The 20,008-nt window shown below is 32.5% G+C and overlaps 1 pseudogene; it reads right to left on the bottom strand.

Annotated features, from left to right (window-relative positions):
• Nucleotides 1–16,314: 16,314 nt before the first annotated feature.
• Nucleotides 16,315–17,988, bottom strand: LOC149547036 (aldehyde oxidase GLOX pseudogene; annotated as a pseudogene).
• Between the last annotated feature and the right edge of the window lie 2,020 nt (nucleotides 17,989–20,008).

The raw sequence follows: 20,008 nt of genomic DNA on the forward strand, positions 1-20,008 counted from the left end.
TGTTGATCCACTGTATTGAGATCACTTGATATAATTTACAATATCATGAGGGTATGGCTATTCTACAGACCAATGCATCCAAAAAGAAATAATAATAAACCAATGCACTAACATGCATGTATAATTTAACTTATGTATCTTCTACTTTTGCAAACACTAAAAAAAGTGTAGTCATTAGATACAATCCTATTCACATCTCTTAAGTCTTTTGAATTTTGAATATATAGACAATGTTATGTAAAAGACATTTTCCCTCATACACCACTATGCTTGTTGACATATTCTGCTACATACAAATGAAATTTGAGTACTAGCTAGCAATAAGGAAGACTTTAGTGAGGCTGATGCTTTCACACATTTTGAACATTATTTTAATATTTTTTTGATAGGGTTATTTTGAATGATTTATTTTGTTTAACATTTAATCAATCAAAAAAATTCAAAAGAAAAATTAAACTCTTACTATTTATCATACATTAAAATGCAACAATTAAATTTTTACCACGTCTTCTAATATGTATTATAAAAAAAATTTCAATTTTTTAAATGCACATTTTTGCAACAAATTTAAAATAAAGTTGACAAAAATTAAAATATATTGATCTAAGTTAAAAAAATAAAATCTTCTAAAATAAAATATTTTTCAAACAATTTCTTTGATGCATATTTTTCAATAAATTTAAAATAAATTTGAATTTTTTTTTTTTAGTATATCTTCCTTTAAGCATAAAATAGATGAATACTAAATTATATATATGTATCTCATTTATTTTAGGTTTTGTGTCTTTTGAATAATATTTAAGAATTTTAATAATGTTTGGACAACTTATTGAGTAAATATTTTTAATTTGAATATTGTGAATTCCATTTTAGAATGTTTGAACAATTGTTCAAACATTAAATTAATTTATGCATAAAAAATATTTCAATAAAATACTTAGCAATATAATATGAGAAAAATGGTGGCATTTCCTTCCACTTTTCAAAAATTATTGCATAAAAGTTAAATAAAAATAATATGTAAACAATAATCTAAATCAAAATACTATTGTAAATCTAAATATTATTCAAAATCTAAATAGTAATCTAAACTAAAAGACTATTATAAATGAAAATAGTAATGTAAATCTAACAAATAATATAAATATATCTACTTTTATATATCAAAATACCAATCTAAATAAAATAAAATCGTAATAAGGCAAGAGCCTACAACATAACGGTAAATTGTGAGCCTCTTATCGAAGAGGTCTTGAGTTTGAATCAATTCACACTTAATAAATAATGATAATAATTAATCACAACACATAATAATTAATCTTGGCTTTAGCCTCTTACCAATAAAAAAAAATCATAATCCAAAATAAATTTTAAAAATCTAAGAAGAAACTTACTTTTGTATTTGATGTGACTCTTGAATCATGATCTCAAAATATGCAATTTTCTTCTCTTCTTCAGCAACCTGTAATCTTTCACAAAAAATCTATAGTCTACTCACTGTCTCTCTTTTCTATCCTACTCAAACTCTCCAAAAAAAATTCTAATCTCTATTGTACTATCTGTAAATGCACTCTTCTTTGCAACATAAGAATGAAATGGAAACATTCTTATATAATCAGTGAAACTAACTCTTCCTCTCCCCCACAAAAACTTTTTGTCTCCTACGCCATGTAATATTTTGCATGGCATATTCATTTATTAAAAATTGAATAGCCAATAAAATAAAATGCATTAAATAAACATAAACAATCTTGGAAAAAGTGGAAACAAAATGACACATGCATGAAGGAGGGAATGTGAATGGGAAACACAATAAAAACCATGGCAGTGCCATGTACACCCACCATCACTACATGCACACACCACCTTGGTAGAACTATCAAGATTGACAGTGATAGTAACTACTGCCACTGACATATGTCAGTGGCGACAGTTACTTTTATTGTCAGTAGTGACAATCTGTCATCACCCACGACATGCAAGGTATAACCCCTACAGTCGCTGTGGGTTTCAATAATTTGAATATTGTTTTTAATTTTTTTTAAAAAAAATTTAATTTTAATTTAATTATATATATATATACACACACACACACATTTTTCATTAAATATTAATATTTTTATTATTAAATTATTTTATAGGTGGCCTAAATTGTACTATTAATTTTTTTTATTAGTTTTATTTCTTATTTTAAGTAATTTTTGAAGGCCTATTATTTTGGGCCCTATTAATCCAGGCATGCCGTTTGGCTTTCTAATATTTGACCACCTATTATTTCTACTTTACTTTAAATTCATTTAGATTTGTGTTATTTGAGTGAGCTATTATTTCATGAATGTTTTTGGTATTTTATGATTTAAAAGTTTGTAACTGCTCCCAATTCTTTTTTATCGATGAAGAACTTTTTTTGGCATAATCTTGTGGTGGGCATTTGTACTTCCATTGTATAGAATGTCTCTTGACATACAAAGACCTTGCATAATCATAAACACTCACTTGGACAAAATGAGTATTATTAAATATTAAATAGATAATTAAATATTTTAAAATTTTATTGATAAAATCAATTAAACACATAAATATGATATATATTCTTTTAAATTATATTTTTATTTTAGATAAAAATTGAATACATAATACTTTTGATGTTACAAAATGATTTTTTTATTAATGCTAATACAAGGATATTTAATAATGAGAATATTAATTATATCTTTTAATATATTTGAACTTATAGAAATTTGATTGCTTTTGAAGTTCATAATTATTAAATATAAAATGTAGGCTAATATAATAAAAAGAAAACATTTCATTGTTTAATATTATTTAATAAAATAAAACTTATTATATTGTATTTATCTTTTAATAGATCTATGAAAGTGTTATTTGAATGTTGAATAAATTGTTTTTCCTAATTTCATAAACAATCAAACTCTTCCACTCTGAATAAAAAAACAAAATTTTACTTATACCTTTTATTATATTGATTCTTAGAATGCTTCATAATTTTTGTGAGGTGATTATGTGATTATGCATACAAAAATAAATCCAAGGGTTGAGGGAATTTTTTGAGCTTTTTTTGGTTTTAAGATTCATTATGGCCTTTTCTATGAAAATTTTAATGACAAAAAATTAAAGAGATATCTCACTGTTTCTACTTACTGATAATGTTTAAAGAGATGTGATATCTAACTCTTCTTTATTACCAAATTTTTGAAAAGGAGGATTACATTTGAATATTTATGGAAGAGAAGAGGAGGGTCTACGTACCTTTAAGAACATAGAAAAACTTTAGCAGATGGTGTTGGTTATTGTATCAGATTCTGTAAAAAATATGCAATCTTAACTAATTTTAAAATAACTATATTTTGATTATTTTAGATGGTGTCCATTGCCATATCAGATTCTATAAAAAAAATGTAATCTTAGCTAAATTTAAATAACTATATTTTGATTATTTTAGACTATTAACTAAGAGTTTAGAATGAAAATCTAAGTTTAAATATATATACTATTAATTTGCGATGTAAATCCTATAGAAAAAATCTAAAAGAAGATAAGAATTACCTTGTGCATAGGTCGATCTAGGTAGAATAGAGGAAGCAAGGTTTAAAAACTACAATACTGATGCATTCTCTTCATTACCTCAAATTTATTTCTCGAAATCCCTCCAATTGTATTGATGACTCGTTTCCCTACAATTGTAACGTCAAATCTCTAGAAGTCCCAACAATGGCGTTAAATATGCATTCACTATGACATGAAATCTATGTCTACATCCAATATTTTTGTACCTTAATCATCTTAACCCTAACACAACACAAAAAAAAGATGAGGAAAAGACATCAGGATGGTATATACACACAAGCATAGATATGGTATGGATGATGGCATCTGAAATCTAGCCATGGCAAACAATGGGGCTGGATAGCTATAATGTCCCCATGTTTTTAGCATCTCAGTGGAGTTCTTACCCTTAACATTCTCTGAAGGCTAAGTGGAGAAATAAGGAGAAATTGATTAAATTAATTTCTTATAAATTCATTAAATAAATTAAAATAAAAGGTGACTTTATATTTGATTAATTGAGAGTGCACTAATTATGCGAAGGGGGAAACTTCTAGTAATTTAATTTCCTAAAAGCACATTAATTATTGGAAAGGGAGAAACTTCTAGAGAATTCAATTATTCAATATTTTATTTCCTTCTAGAAGGGTGAAGGAAAAATATAAATAGAGGTGAGAGCTTCATTGTTTATCATATAATTATTGTATCCAATTATTGTGAATTGCATTTGATATTATGTTGGGAGAAGAAACTAAGGTTTCTGATTTTAGCCAACCATTAGAGAATGTCAACTCTTTAGTGTTGCAACCATTTGAGGTGGTGAAATATCCATTGAATTTGGTATTCAAGAAAGCTTCAATTTAGGAGTTCTATTTGTGCTTAAATTGGAGAATAGATTTTGGGCTACTACAATACACATGCATGATGTCACATTGTAGTATCTATGTTTGATTCATTTCCATTCTTTGGCATCACTATTATCAAGTTTCTCTTGTAATTATTACTTCATAAGAATATGATTTTGTTGTGATAATTCAAAATCAAATTTTGCATTACTATAATCATTATTATATGTCAATTGTTTTGCATTTAATATCTAGTTTCCATGTATTTGCATTGAAAATACCAAAAGAATTGTACTTCCATATTAGTTCCTTGTAAGAGGATATTACATTGGTATCAGAGCTTTCTTGAAAAGTGTTTGAAAAAATATTGAATAACTAAACTAGAGAAGATTTTGGTGTTTGAAGAAGTTATAACCTGTTGGGATTATTACATTGGTATCAAAGCTTGCTTGCAAAGTGTTTGACAAAAATGTCGAACAACTGAACTATAGAAAATTTTGATGTTTGAAGAAGTTATAACCTACTGGGGCTATTACATTGGTATCAGAGCTAAATCCTGCTATCTTGCGGGTTTAGCAATCACATGCAGGCACTTGGGGTTGGCTCTCATAGATTTTCCACTTATAGGAAAGCTTTATTTGATAGGGAACAAGATTTTTACAAGCAACCAGATACCCTAGGTGATAGGCAAAAGAGTAGCCCCCCAAGAGACAATAGAAATGAGGATCAGGAAATAAGGGAATTTTATAGAGTAATGGTTATAGGACAAGAGCAGATGGCTTAGGCTTTGTAGACACTCACCACCATGGTTGAGCACATGAATCCATAGGATAGATAGAATCACGAACAAGAGGATAATAGGAGTATAGTGGGATAACCTAGAGCTCATAGAACTCTTTCAAAAATAATAGACAGGCCCACACATCCTACCTTTGTTACAGAAGAACCAGTATAGGAAGCTATGGAAAAGAAAAGAAGTATGGAACATGTAGTCCCAAAAAACAAATTTCAATCCAAAGGAGCATCTTCTAGTAAGGATAACAAACCATTTTATAAAAAACTAGAGAGGATGGATTTTTAAAATGCTTCTAAAGATAAAACTCTAGCACCTTTTGACAGGGGAACATTAAATGATTTGAGAAAAAAAAAATATGTTTCTACTATAAGGGAACTTATGATGCAAACCATGACTATCCTCTTAGACCAAAGGGAATAGCTAACAGAGTTATGTGGGCATACTATGAGGAATTAGAATTAGATAATTTAGACCCAAAATCTAATATGGAGGAAATAGATGGTGAAAAAAATGGAGACAAGGCTGAAAACTTGTCTAAAATGGAGTTCAAGGATGGGGAAGGAGATGGGAAACTTAGGGAAGCTCATCTCACTAGTATTAAACAAGAAGGATCATTTTGAATGAGAGGAGTACTTGCTAGACATCAAGATATAACTTTGGTTGATACTGGTGCCACTCATAATTTTATTGATGCCAGGTTGGTGGAGAGGCATGAAATACAAACAAAGGAGTTTGGGGGAATTATAGTGAGGGTAGCTGATAGCTATGTCCTCAATTGTGATCATAAGATCACTAGACTCCCATTAGAAGTTAATAATTATGCCTTTAAGGAAAATTTCTATGTTGTTCCCATGGGAAATATAGATATAGTCCTTGGGATGAGTTGGTTGCATAATATTGGTGAGTACACTCTTAATCTCAAGGAGATAGAGATGAAGTTTAAAGTTAATGGGAAGACACATATTCTTAAGGCAATTAGGAACAATGATTCCAAAATGGTCTCTTTCTAGAGGATGGCTATATTGATTCGACATGATCAGGTAGAGTGGACAACAGAGTGCATGTTAATGCCATTACAGGAGGGACAACAAAAGATTGAATATCCTCCTGATATTCAGAAGCTTAGAGTTAAACACTACATTCCACTAGGTAGACCACCAGATACGGGTATTAAGCACATCATTGAGTTAGAGGAGGGTGCTAAGCCCATCATGATTACATCTTATAAGCATCTAAAGAAGTTGAAGGATAAAATTGAAAAAACCATAAAGGGGTTACTTGCTATGGGCCACATTAGACCAAGTAAGTCTCCTTTCACTTGTTCAGTGGTGTTGGTGAAGAAGAAGGATGGGACATTAAGGATGTGCATTGATTATAGGGTGCTTAATAGGAAGCCAATTAAAAATAGGTACCCCATTACAAGGATTGATGAGTTAATAGATGAACTTCATGGAGCTTGCTTCTTCTCAAAAATAGATTTTCCCTTGATAGATTTGATGAGAAAGGGAGCTTTCTTGTGGAATCCTGAGGCACAACAGTGTTTTGAGAAATTTAAGGAGTTGATGACTTCCTGTCTAGTGTTAGTGTTACCAAATTTTAGAAAACCTTTTGAGCTACACTATGATTCTTTTGGAGAGGGCATTGGAGCAATGCTTATGCAGAAGAAGCACCCTATTACTTATGAGAGTAGGAAATTAAGAGGGCCAAAGCTGACCTTCAGCATATATGATAACGAGATGTTAGCTATTATACATGCTTTGGCTAAATTCAGGAAATATTTGGTAGTTAGCAAATTTTGTATCAAAACCAACCATAATATCCTAAAACACTTTTTAGGGTAGCAAGATCTCAATGATAGGCAGTAGAAGTGGGTGAGCAAGTTTCTATCTAATGATCTTGATATTACATATTTTAAAGGGACACAGAATGTAGTTGCTGATGATTTATCACATAGGCCCCATTTGAGCTTATTGACATACATATCGCAGGATTGGAGACACTTGATCCTTGTAGAATATGCAAAGGATGCATAGACCACCAGATTCATAGATGGAACTATTCAAGATAGTAGTTACACCCTTGTGAATCAGCCCATCATTTACAAAGGGTGAATATTTTTGGTTCCAGGCTCAACCATGAGGAGGATGGTTCTAAAATATTTTCATGTAATTCACCTATGGTAGGACATCCTGATTTCTACAAGACATACCAGCAAATTAGAGAGAACTTCACATGGAAAGGGCTCAAAGTAGAAGTACTTAAGTATATTAGGGAGTGTCTCACCTACCAGTAGAATAAGAAGGAACACTCCTATCTAGGTGGTTTACTTCAGCCACTTTTGATTCCTGATAGGAAGTGGGAGTGTTTATCTATGGACTTCATCATAGGACTGCCTAGAGCCCAAGATAGGGTCTGCATATATGTGGTTGTGGATCACCTTATGAAGTTTGCACACTTCTTTCCGATCACTACTACATACACTGCCACATAGGTGGTAGAGTTGTTCTTTAAGGAGATATTTAGACTACATGACTTACCTCAGAGCATTGTGAGTGACAGAGACAATAGGGTTATGAGCCATTTTTAGTAGGAGCTATTTAGGTTGTGTGCAATAGATCTCACTCTGAGTACTAGCCACCACCCTCAAACAAATGGTCAGAAAAAGATAGTGAATAAATGGGTGGAGGGATATCTCATAAATTATATAGTAGGGCAAAAAAAGGTATGGGTAAAATGGATTTATCTCTATGAGTATTTCTACAACACCACTTATCACATGTATATTCAGATGTCACTCTTTATGGCCCTGTATGGGTATGAAGCACCCAATTTTATAGATATACTTTTGAGTAACAGTAGAGTGCCCAATGCAGGTGATTTTTTGTAGGAGAGTCAAGACATTGTTAAGACTCTCAAGGATAATATAACCAAGGCATAGAATTCAGCAAAAGCAGTATGTAGACTAGAAGATGATAGAGTTGACTTTTGAGGTTGGAGATATGGTATATCTTATGTTGCAGCCTTACCATCAATCTACTCTCAAGAAGAGTGGTGCCGAGAAACTTAAGCCATAATACTATAGTCCATTCAGGATTATTAGGAAAATGGGAGAGGTAGCTTATGAGTTAGATTTGCCAGTAGAGAGCAAGGGACAAATTTTTTTTCATGTGTCACACTTCAAGAAGGCACTAGGGCATCATATTTTTCCTTCTACAATGTTCCCACCATCTGATGATGAGGGAAAATTAATATTGGTGCTAGAGGCTATCATTAATTTTAGGGAAAGGAACTTGAGGTAGTGCACTATAAGGGAGTATTTTGTGAAATGGAAGAACTTGCCAGTAGAGGATGCAACATGGGAGAATGAGGAGATTTTGCAGCATCTGGACTTGAAGTTGCTTGAGGACAAGCAATTTTAGGGAGGGCAAATTATAACGTCCCCATCATTTTAGCATCTCAGTGGAGTTCTTAGCCTTGACATTCTCTGAAGGCTAAGTGGAGAAATAAGGAGAAATTGATTAAATTAATTTCTTATAAAGTCATTAAATAAATTAAAATAAAAGGTGACTTTATATTTAATTAATTTAATTAATTAAGAGTGCATAAATTATTGGAAGGGGGAAACTTTAAGTAATTTAATTTTCTAGAAGCACAAATAATTATTGTATTGCAAGAGAGAAGCTTCTAGTGAGTGCATTAATTATTGGAAGGGGGGAACTTCTAGTAATTTAATTTCATACATTAATTATTGGAAAGGGAGAAACTTCTAGAGAATGCAATTATTAAATATTTTATTTCCTTCTAGAAGGGTGAAGGAAAAGTATAAATAGAGGTGAGAGCTTCATTGTTTATCATCCGATTATTGTATATAATTATTGTGAATTGTATTTGATATTAAGTTGGGAGAAGTAAATAAGGTTTCTGATTTTAGTTAGCCATTGGAGAATGTCAACTCTTGAGTGTTGCAACCATTTGAGGTGGTGAAATATCCATTGAATTTGGTATTCAGGAGAGCTTCAATTCAAGAGTTCTATTTGTGCTTAAATTGGAGAATAGATTTTGGGCTGTTACAATATGCATGCATGATGTTGCACTACAGTATCTTTGTTTGATTCATTTCCATTCTTTTGCATTACTATTATTAGGTTCCTCTTGTAACTATTACTTCACAAGGATATGATTTTTCTATGATATTTCAGAATCAAATTTTGGCATTATTGTAGTTATTATTATATGTCAATTGTTTTGCATTTCATATCTAGTTTCCATGTATTTGCATTGAAAATACCAAAAGAATTGCACTTGCATATTAGTTCCTTGTAAGAGGATATTACATTCTTATCAAAGCTTTCTTAAAAAGTGTTTGACAAAATGTCAAACAATTGAACTAGAGAAGATTTTGGTGTTTGAAGAAGTTATAACTTGTTGAGGTTATTACATTGGTATCAGAGCTTGCTTGCAAACTATTTGACAAAAATATCAAACAACTAAAGTAGAGAAGATTTTGGTGTTTGAAGAAGTTATAACTTGTTGGGGTTATTACAATAGCAATTGCCTAGAAGGCGTCAATTCAATTCTTACAATATTCTCATAATATGATTGAAAATAGTTATAAATAACATTAATCTCTGTAACCATTGTCTTACCTTTAACCAATTTTATACATTGATTGTATTATGCTTTCTAAGATGAAGCCCTCAATAATCTCATTTTTACTTACCTTCCACTTTAGTTCATCGTCAAATTTAAGGTATCTAATGAAAATTCTTTAGGAGATTATCAATTTTATTGAAACTAGTTCATCTTTGAATTTGATAATATTTCAACTATTAAAATTTAGAGAGCCCTAATTATCACGTTCAATCGTTAGATTTCTTTCCACTATAGTTTATGCAATAACAAAGAATGTGTCCTCCTATAGTGTCAATTAGTTTTAACCATTTCTTTGGCCTTTTATATTGCACCCTCAAACACTAATTTCAAAAGATTGTACTATTATTTGATCACATTTTTCCTCGATAAAGTTATTTCATTACAAATTTAAGCTACACAATGTAGATTATAATCCCATTGATTGCTAGTTTACATGCATATCATCTATAAATTACTATAATATAGTCTAATTTCATTGTATTAAAATTTGACAATCCTAATGATGAAATCAAGTTGAATTCAACATCTTTCCCTATTCAAAATAGAAACAATATATGGTTGATAATCAAAACTACAAATTTTTGTGTATCTCTGTACACATTCAAGTACACATGTCGATTCATATATGTCTATTTATTATGATGACATGTCTTATTTTCTATTATATGGTAAGAAAATCAATTCCTAGGTAGTTTAAATTTTGTCTCTTCTCCCATATGTAAAGAACAATTATTTCCTATAAATATTTTAATAAGACATAAATTTGTTAAAATGAGAATGAATATTTCAGAAACCTTTAATAAATCTAGACTTAAATTCCATAACAACACTTTGGGAAAATGATACTAATTGCAAAATGTATATTTCAAATGGTTTTGAAGGATGTCATGAAGTACCAAATAATTTGGTCAATGAGCTAATATTCTTTTAGAAGATTGAAATCTAGTATATATTATCATAGTCTCTTTTCAACCTATATTTTAAAGTCACTAACAAATATAGGTCACTAACTATAGTTTGTATAGTTACATTATGTAAAGTAAAATAATATTTATTCAAGTATTAGTTGTCACTCAACATGTGTTAATTTTGAGTGCAATAAAATTATGATCTTAACTACAAATTATTCTAATGTATTTTTTGTTCTATTGTAATTAAAATTGACATTCTTTACAATACAATTGGATAAAACTCAACCAATTTTCCTCTTCAAAATAAAACTTATATATGATTCATAGAATTTTTTTCAATTATGTGCGTGTGCACATCTAGACACTCAAGTGCACATGTTGATACACTCCAATTTCTCATAATGAACTATCTACTCTTATATTGCACTATAACAAAATCAATCCCTATATCTCTTACACTTAGTTTATTTTCTTGCACTAATTCTAACCAATCCTCTTTTAATTATCCTTCTCAAAATTTTTACTTTTTCAAACTTTCTTAGAAATATCCTTTCTCAAATTCTTAATAGTATTTAACAATTTTAAATTTGACTATTCCAATTTCATTAATTCATCATTCAATACATCTTTAAATCACAAGTCAAAATTTTATTCTCTTTCTTTACCCTTTCTCTTGGATTTCTTATTGTTCATTAAATAATTTATTTACACAAATGTATTACCTATACTAGTGGGAACTATTCTTGAAATGAAATAGATCTCCTTTAATATTTATGAATCTTCAATATTCCCATGAAAAATAAAAGTATTGATATCATTTTCTTGTACCCATATTTTCCAATACTACTTGTGATCTTTTCTCTCCCAAGAATTTAAAACTCTTCATTGGATCCTTTTCAATACTTACTTTTTCTTTTGCGATATGCTTTAAATCAAAATCTTCTTGTTTCAACAACCTTCAATTTTAAATGTTAATCACACTCTCTAGTTTTGGTGTATTCTCTTTGATGGCAACAAATATGGACAATTCTATTAAATTTGGAACTCCAAACTCAACATTCCTCCTTGAATCGTGGATGGGGATATCGTCTACCATGTGCTCTACCTTCTTTATTTTGACCATGGGCACATCAAACAATTTGGTTTCTATTTTTATCTCAACTATCTATGAAAACATATTTCTTTCAAACTTTTTAGAGACCCTTGATTTCTTTTGACTACTTTACAGAAGACATCTAAATTTTCCCTCAATTTTCTTCTTCCATAGTTCTTCAAACTAGATAATTTATTCAAAATGCCTCTAGAATAATCCAATTCCCATGCTCTTGTCTTTGGCAGGTCCCAATCTTGATGCTTTGATACCATTTCTATAATCTAAAACATGGATCAAATTAAGACAAAACAAAGAAAATAGAGAAAAAAAATTCTTAACACACAAACGCTATTTGATTTTTATTCATATTAGAAATCTTTTAAATAATTCCTTAGTTAAAAGAAATTTTACAATCATTGTTGGCTATGACACAAACAACTCAAATACCATGGACATAATTCTGTCTAAGAAATGTGTTCTCTAAAAGTAGGTACTGAATAGAGGATTTTTTCCTTCATGCATTTGTTATATAAAATCAACAATTACATTTTCTGGTTATCAATTCAAACTAGCTAACTAATTACAAAAACCAATGGTAACATGCAATCTAAAATTATAAGCAATGACCAAAGTAACTATGCATGTTGAAGCCTACATATTACAATGGTGATCAACACATTAACATTGAATGCATGGCGTTGAAGATTAGTTGAAGCATCAACTTTGTCAATAGGGTGGGGGTAGTTGATGTTGTGTGATAGTTTGGAAAATAGATTTAATGTAGACATCATATTAAGAAACTACTTGGCAATGAAAAAATATACTTTTAAATATTTAATCAAAGATCCATGGCATAGTGATTTAATGGATTTTCAAGAAAATGGTTTGTGTAATAATACATAGACATTTTGTATAAGCTTAATTTAATACAAATAGGCATGAGTGGCTATTGAGTCCATGCCTTATACAATCTTTTTATTTTTTGGTAAGATTATATTAAGACACTCTCGTTATTGTATAGGTGACTAGAGGAAGCATGAATTGAGATGTGTGGGTATATCTTCTATGTTCTATTACATAAAGAGCCTCATTTTAAAATTCCCACCATTTTCTTAGTTGATTCTACTCCAAAGGTCATATTTTATATTTAATATAAATTTTGGATTTTTGTAATCATAGTGTAGACCTATTGTTTTAACCTTACAATCATATTGTAATGCATTGCTTCTACATTTAACTTTATGTTGTGTAATTTTGAAGATTACATATATTAATACAATCTTTTACTTCTCATGCTTAAATTCATCAAATAAAATGTTGCTAAGGCCTCTGTCTTTATTTTTATTGATTATATTGTTAGTAAGATGAAAATCCCCTATAACTAAGAACGAGAGCTCTAGGAGAGCTTGAGTCCCTTCGTTGAGCAACGGTTTGAAGTTATGGGAGTAGGTGGTAGTTGTCATTGTACAACACATACTGTGAGGTGTTAACAACTCAATTTACAATAGTGGTGCTAATGCCAAGAACTTGAATAATATTAATTTATAAGAATTTATAAATGGAATAGGATTTGAGAAGTGTTTTAGATTATTATATTGTGGTGATATTCAATGGGTCAAGCATGAGGCTTACATTCGAGCACCGTATGAAGATTTCTTTGAATTTGAATTGGTGTGAGTTAACTTTTCCTTTAACTAGATATAATTTCCTATAATAATTAAACTAGAATGTTGTTCATTATTTTGAATTCAATTAAGAATAAATCATTTATTGCTTTCTCAAGTAATTTTTTAATTTAGAAACTAAATAAATAGCATGGTCAAATCATTAATAATATTTATAAAAGATGAAGAATACAAGAACAATATAATAAGACAAAAAATATGAAAAATATCATGTTAACAATATTTAGGAAGAAAAATAATAAATATATGAAATTTTTTTTATATTTTATCTCAATTATTTTTATTTTTCAAATTTAAAAATTAAAATGGTATATAAATAAATTCAAAACTTACTAATAATTTATTTACAATTTAAAAATAGTAAAAGAATCTAATGGTGAAGTTGAAAGGCTCACAATGAGCCCCCAACATCTAAAAGAGATGAGGGTTGAACCTTCCAAAAAAGATTGAAAATAATATTTTTACGTTAAAATAAAACTAGTAGCTCATTGATTTTTACTTCATTTTAAATTATTTTTACTTACTCTTGTACAAAATTATTCATCTTAATTATGAAAGAAAAACTAAATAGTTACTACAATTTGAATTATCAAAATAATTTCTTTATTGTTTATCATAAATAATTTAGATTATATATTTTTATTACTTGTCATAAGAAACTTAATAATATATTATACTTTGAAATTGACCTACAAATCCTTATGTTGTATAATGGAAAAAATTATATATTTATTAACAATTACAACTAACAATATTAATTAAAAGTTTGATAGAACTTAGTATACTAATATTATCACTGAGATAATATATTTAGAACCATTGCGTTTCTAAATAAGAGTGTGTTTACCCACCCCCAAAATGTGGGCAAGACTTTTACAATTAAAAAACAAGTTTGAATTAAAAGTCAAGGAAGACAAATGAATGGGCCATTTTAGAAGAATAAAAAAATTAGAACTTTTTCCAAACATTTTCAAATTAGTATATAAAGCATATTGAGCACACAGATAGATGAAAAGAGTTGCGGATTTGAAAAGGAGTTAAAAAACAGTGGAGGGGCCAGACTTGCTTTAGTATTCCCTGATTCTTTTGTTCAAATTGGGGATGAATGAAATTTTACACACTACCTGTATTTATGCGAGTGGCTTAACCGACACACTCGAACCATTGACTAATAGTGGTTAGGAGTAGGCTCAACCACTCTTAACCAATACCATAAGACCAATGCATAACAGTGGCCCCAAGCTATTAGCTAAGAGTGGCTAGGCCCACTCCTACCCAATATTAGTCAATGGTTCCAGTGTGTCGGTTAAGCTTGGTTGTATTTATGTTCTATTGCAAATTTCATCTTGAAAATTGGCCAAGTGAGGAACAATCTCTTGCTTCTCCATTCGTTGTCGTTTCTAGAAAATGACCACCGTTACTTGTGAAGTATTTGGATTCCAACTGGTTGCTGAAAGTTCTGGCAGAATCCACCAACACTAGACATCACACAAAGCATCATAGGTTATGACGGTGCCAAAATACATAATAATACTGCCATTATCAGAGACATTTAGCTAGAAAACTATGACTTGTTGTGTTCATAGTATGTACAAGCTGATGCCAACAAGGGACAACTTAATCATCACAAACTAAGTCTTGATTCCTAAACTAAAAGTCTTAAAAAATCAAAATTGATTTAGTGTGTGATGTTTAAGGGTGATCATGCAAGAGAGGAGCAGTTGAAAAAAGACCGAAACTTTTTCAAAAATTAAGAAGATATTATATTTTTAATATTTTTTTAATTAAAAAACAAATACACCCCTAGGAAAATACAAGCTTGGCAATCCAAAAGAAGAATTAACGACTAAAAAATTAATTTATTTTAAAATTAGAAATACATGGTTATAAAAATTAATTTAGTGAAACAAGGATTAGTTCCCTATTGATGCAGGGAGTTTGGGGAGTCATAACTTTTGACTTGAATATGAGTTTTCTTAGATTTTTCTAGGTTTTTTTAAAAATATATAGTTGAGGTGGATTCCAGCTAAGCTAGCTTTGTTGGGGTTGTTTCGACTATTTTTTTGAGAGCCAGATATTCCATCTTGACCTCCGAATTTCACTTTTAAATAGCTTAGGTGTTTTTTTGATTTTTTGGGTTTGTAATAACTTTGAAATTTCTTTCTAAATTTTGGAGATTAGTTGGCAATTCACCTTTTTAGATTAAAGGGTAGATTTAGGAATCTTCAAAATTGCTTTCCGGGGTTTTTAAGAACTTATCAAAAATGGCATATTTCTCTTGTTGTCGAAATCTGCCAAATTTCTGAAATTTCCTATTTTTTGTATTAGTGTTATTTAATAGAATTTGAGAACCATATAGAAGCAATTTTTGGAAGGAATGATGAATTGAAAGTTTTTGAATTCTATATTCTGTTATGGAATTATTAATTTCTATGTGAGTTGAAATTGACCTGCTGCATCAACCCACCTTTTTACAATTACAGATATATGTTCGTTGTGGTAAAATATGCAAAACATGTAAGATGCCAAATTGAAATATAAAAGTATACGTGGTATATTAATGTATTCAGATGTATTCGAAATCAAGCACGCCATGCAGAGAGGAATTGTGGAAGCCTCATGAAGCACATTCACAGAAAGAATCGACATGCTTCATCATTTGTTTTATTAAAAGGTTGCCATACATGTTATCTTTGCATTATGCGCAGCTGCACTGTTATTAGAGAATGGAATACCACATTCTATTCGGTGCATGGTGGCAATTCTAGGAGAAGTGGAGCCACTGGCCAGCGCTCGGGATCTCGCCGTTGACGACGAAGAACATGTAGTACCCGGGAGGAGCAGCGACGGCCGATGGGGGAGCGGTGACCGTGAAGGAATAGACGGTGTTGGAGTTTGGGGCGGCGAGGGGTGTGGATGTGGAGAGGGAGAGCATCCTCTGGCTCATGGAGGTGGTATGGGTCGTGAAGGGCGGGGCGTAGACGTTGAACTTTACCACGTTGCTGCTGGTGAGACCGTAGGCGACGGAGAAGGTGACGGTGAAGGTGGCGCCGTAGGCGACGTTGGGTGCAGGGGCAGAGACCGTGATGATCTTGGGGCGGAGGACGGCGTAGACGCTCTCCAGATAGTAAGGGCTGTAGGCGTCCAACCGGAGCTCCGTGGGGAATTGCGTTCCGGTGAATTTGTAATCGAAGTGGGGGTTGGAGCCACCGGCCATAACTCTGCCATCAGGCAGGACATTGGCAGTGGAGTGGTACATTCGGGCAATAGCGGTAGCCGCGAGAACGTACCAGCGCTTCTGGGTGGCAGGGAGGCTGTGTCTGTAGAGGTAGGGCGTGAAGACGGGTGTGTCGGCCATGTCCCACCCGGCCACACCCCTCGCCGCTCCGTTGATGATGAGAATCTCACCGTTGGGGAGAATGAGCATGTCCGACATGGTCCTTGGCCCGGGCATGTCCTCCATGCTCCACGAGGGGTTGGCGTCCGAGATGACCATTCTTCCACAGCTGCGCAGGGCGGCCGTGAAGTTGCCGGCCTTGGCGGCGGCGTAGCCATCGTCGGGGCAGCCACCGCAGACGAGGATTTCCACCTTGGTAAACCCATCGGAGGCCGAGAGCGGCAGCATCACGGAGGACCCCGTGGAAGGGTAGTTCCGCGGGCCGTCGCCGGGCATCGTGGGGAATGTCTTCAGCACGACGTTGTTCTTGTAGTCGAGGAGAATGGAGTCCTTGTTGGCGAAGATGAAGAGGTTGCCGTCGGAGGAGAGGTGGAGGAAGGGATATAGGTTGTTCTCCACTGAGGAGCTGGTTCGGGTCTGGGTGAGGAAGGGCAGGTTGTAAGTTCCCTCCCCGGCCTTCCTGGGAACGAACTCGTAGTTAAACACGCCCGTGCCCCCGACGACGATGATGCGGTTGTCGGGAAGGATCTGGTTGGCGGCGTACCAGCGGTTGTTGAGAAGCTTGACAGGCGTAGAGTTATCCCAGTCGCAGGAGGCGTCGGAGCAAGGAACAAAGTAGCGGATATCTGTTGCTCCGTCCCGCCACCCGCCAGTCTGAACGAGGGTACCGTTGGCAGCGAAAGCAGCAGAGGAGCACCAGGTGTCAGTGAAGATCATGAGCGGCCTGATGGTGTTGGTGGCGATGTTGTACTCGATGGAGTGAGCATAGCAGTCGTGGGTCAGGTACTGGTCCTGCGGATTGTCACGGCACGTCCCATTCGCTAGCAGCAGCTGCGAGGGCCCGAAGTTGGTCCTGTCGAACATGACCACCGTGTTCTTGTACGTGGTGACCATGTGCATGGCCGACACCCCGCCCTTCTCTACCAGAAGATTCCATCTCCCCACCTTCACTGCCAGTTGCCCGGCTGCGCTCCAGACCCATATGCTCAACACCACGAGCGTCGCAGCCCAGACACACCCAATTCCATTCCCCAGCGACATTCTCACTACTTATATCTTTATCTCTCTCTTTCTCTTTCAAGCGCCACATTGATGATGAAAGCCTCATGGTTTGATTGGCATTTATAGGCTTCTCCTTCTTGCCGTTCTGCACATTGGAGGTCAATTGAAATAGGATGGGATCGATAGACCCGCCTGGCTTATCCCGTGTCAAGAACAGTAACAGCCTCGCTTTTGATTTCTGGTTGCGTTTGCAGACTACATTAGCCCTGTAAACTTCTCGGCCCGCGCAGCATTTGAACACCTTGTACTTTGATTACTCATCTCCTCCGCAAGTGAAGCGCAACGTGCTGCTATCTTCTCCACCAACTGCAGATCGCGATAATGGTCAACCTCACCATCTACCTGCTCTGCAAGCTGATTAAAATCCGAGATAAACACACAAATGCTTCCATTATTATAATGTCTCTCTTTCGACCATCTCTCATCCTACATCTGATTTTTAAAGGATATTCCGAACCCAATAAATGAACGTGTTTTTCTCTCACTCAATTCCAAAGAAGGCAGCGTACGACAAGCAATTAAATGACAGTATTCTCATTAGGCTTGAGTCTAATGATGTAGCGTCACCACGACGTCATTTCGAACAACTTCTCTTTCGAGCAGAGGACTTTTGGAAATGTATTATAATTGTCCTTCCTCGTCCTTTATAAATAGAGTCATTGCGTCCGGTTATGTGGAAAGCAAGTCAACCCATTCTTACCTATGCGGTAGGGGCAAGGTCAGAAGGGGGATAGTCGCTATCTTGTCAGTTATTTAGATAATTTATAATGGGATACTTTTATCTGGTTACTTATTTAGATAACTTATAAGTCATGTATTTACATAATTTATAAGCCAGTTATTTATTTAGATAATTTATAAGTCAGTTACTTATTTAGATAACTTATAAGTCAGTCATTTAGATAATTTATCTAGGAGATTCTTTTATAGAGAAAAAATTAAGTTCTCTTTTGTAAGTTGTCTAAATAATTGGCTAGATAACCACAAGCTATTCTTAAATATTATCTATTAAGGAAAAAATTAAGTTTAGAAAAAGTAAGTCAATTTCAACTATTTAATATTTTTACTTAGAAATAAAGTCTTAGTGTAATGATGTTTTAGTTGTCCAAGTTAGAAGACGTTGGTTAAGTACAGTAGAGAAGTGTGTTTTTATAATGTTTACATAAAATAATTTCAAAACTATTTCAAATAACAATTTCAAACATTAATTGAAAACATTGTCTTACCTTTAAGCAATTTTAAATCTCAAATTATGCTTTCATACATCAATCCTTAAATGATTTCATTTTTAATGTTACTTTATAATCTAGCTCATTGTAAAATTTAATGCATCCAATGTAGATTCTTTAGGAGATTATTAATTTTATTTAGTTCATCTCATTCACAACACATAGATAATGATACTTCAACTATTCAAATATTCAAAATGCTAATTGTGACTTTCAATAATTAGATTTCTCCCACCTAGAGTCAATGCAATAAAAAAGAATGTGTCCTCCTATAGTTTTGATTATTTTAAACTAGTTTTTTCCTCTTCATATTCCATCCTCCAAAACTATTTTCAAAAGATTGCACTATTAATCACAATTTTTCATGAAAAAGTTATTTCATTACAAATTTAAGTTGCACTTTGTAGATTAAAACTTGATTGACTGTTAATTTACACAAGTATAATTTACTATTGAATTAAAAATTATTGTAATATATTTTGATTTTTATTGTAATAAAGTTTGATAATCTTTATGAAGTAGAACTCAACACATTTCCTATTTAAAATATTATGATAGATAAGATCACAACTATACATTTGTGTGTATTTGTGCACATTCAAGTACACATGTTGATGTATATAGGTCTATTTATTATAATGAGTATCTTATTTTCCATTACATTATAATAAAGTCAATCCCTAGGTCTTTTATATTGAAACTCTTTTCCCATGTGTAAAGGATGAATATTTGAATTCACATGAGTATTTTAATCAAACATTTATTTTTAA

The sequence above is a fragment of the Cupressus sempervirens genome, chromosome 7 (assembly GCF_028749045.1).
Source record: "Cupressus sempervirens isolate cs-2001-9-10 chromosome 7, ASM2874904v1, whole genome shotgun sequence".
Classification (NCBI taxonomy): Eukaryota; Viridiplantae; Streptophyta; class Pinopsida; order Cupressales; family Cupressaceae; genus Cupressus; species Cupressus sempervirens.